General features: G+C 40.1%; 1 non-coding gene across 1 annotated transcript; it reads left to right on the top strand.

Moving 5' to 3' along the window:
* Nucleotides 1-747: 747 nt before the first annotated feature.
* On the top strand, nucleotides 748-854 carry LOC120105032 (small nucleolar RNA R71). Its single transcript, XR_005507415.2, has one exon. It is a non-coding gene; the product is annotated as a small nucleolar RNA R71 (small nucleolar RNA).
* Nucleotides 855-1812: the final 958 nt, after the last annotated feature.

Below are 1812 nucleotides of genomic sequence, written 5' to 3'. Positions count from 1 at the left end.
TGGACCTCATGTTGACCCTTTGGGTTAGATTGAGGTTGGGCTGGAAATGTCCCTCTTTCCCTAACATTAAGTTGAGCCTCAATTCTACCTACAGAATTTTTAAGTTCTTGGAGTGATTGCATTGTATTCTGATTTATTTGAGTCTGCCCTTGCATGAAGGTTTGCAAAGTATCTTCAAGGGATTTCCTATGTGGTGGCACATAAGGAGTAGGAATAGAATTTCCTTGAGATTCATTGGCAGTGGGTCCATGTCTCCAGCTAAAATTAGGATGGTTTCGCCAACTAGGATTATATATTTCTGGAAATGGTCTTTTATAAGTATTGGTGAAATTTGCTTGATCATGCAACACTTTTTGAAAAGCAGGGATTGTAGGACAATCCTTGGTTACATGTGCATTACTCTCGCAAATTCCACATATACTTTCAACAATAGTTTGTGCTTTTCCTATATTGGCTTTGCTTAATTCCATGGCTTCAACCTTCCTAGTCAGATTAGCAATTTTTACATTGACATCATTATCATCTTTAATAAGATATATTCCTCCTTTTGCATTAGGTGCTATTTTTGATTTTTCATTTTTATCTGTTGTATCCCAAGCTTGTGCATTTTCTGCTAAAAGATCAAAATAATCTCAGGCTTCATTTGGTTCCTTACTCATGAATTCACCATTACACATCATTTCTACAAATTGTCTCATATTGGAGGACAAACCATCATAAAAGAAACTAATGACCCTCCAAATTTCATATCCATGATGTGGGCAAGCAAGTAGAAGGTCCTTGAATCTTTCCCAACAATGAAAAAATGTTTCTCCATCTTTTTGTGCAAAGTTCATGATATTTCTTCTAAGTGTGTTTGTTTTATGTGTTGGGAAGAATTTCTTTAAAAATTCTCTTGTCATTTCTTGACAAGTAGCTATGGTCCTAGGCCTTAAGGAGTGTAACCATGATTTAGCTTTTTCTTTTAAAGAAAAAGGAAATAACTTAAGCTTAACTACCTCTTCAGTGACATCATTGAAATGAAGTGTTGAACATACTTCATCAAATTCTTTAAGATGCAAATAGGGACTTTCAGAATCAAGTCCGTGAAACTTTGGGAGTAATTGGATTATTCCTGGTTTCATGTCAAAAGCTCCCGCAGCAGTAGGAATGACCATACAGGATGGGGTACTGGTCCTAGTGTGTGGAGTGATTGATTAAAACCCCATTTGATTTTGATGAGCTCAAAGCATTTGAGTATATCTTTTGATTACTAATGAATTCAATTGAGTGTTTCAGTGAAAATCCTGTCTAAGTGTCCCAAGACTTGGTTCATAATTTTTGGATAAGTTAAGGAGTCTGTTTGAACCAATGTCTGAGACTCGAGTCGACTCCCGAGTATCACGAGTCGACTCCAAGCGTATCAAGTTCACTGGCACGAGCTCGAGTCGACTCCAGATAAGTACGAGTCGACTCCGACTGAGAACAGACAGAAGGACAGAAAGCTTCAACTCAGAACCTGTCAGCGAGTCGACTCCCGAAGTGCGCGAGTCGACTCCGATGTTCACCGAGTCGACTCCAAGGAAGTAAGAGTCGACTCCAAGCAGTCACAGGCAGAAAAGTCAGAGAACAGTTTTCGGGTCTGAGATTCGAGTCGACTCCAGTGGAACGCGAGTCGACTCCGATAGGTGGCAAGTCGACACCAGAGAAAGCAAGAGTCGACTCTCAGCGGTACACAAAGAAAAAGTCAGAGAGCATTTTATGGACTCTGAGATTCGAGTCGACTCCCGCAATACGCGAGTCGACTCCAAGACACCGCGACCCCAAGACAAA

This window comes from Phoenix dactylifera, chromosome 1 (genome assembly GCF_051530095.1).
Source record: "Phoenix dactylifera cultivar Ajwa chromosome 1, Ajwa_hap1_PhDact_Kaust_v1.1, whole genome shotgun sequence".
Taxonomy (NCBI): domain Eukaryota; kingdom Viridiplantae; phylum Streptophyta; class Magnoliopsida; order Arecales; family Arecaceae; genus Phoenix; species Phoenix dactylifera.
This window is presented reverse-complemented; position numbering and strand designations above follow the sequence as displayed.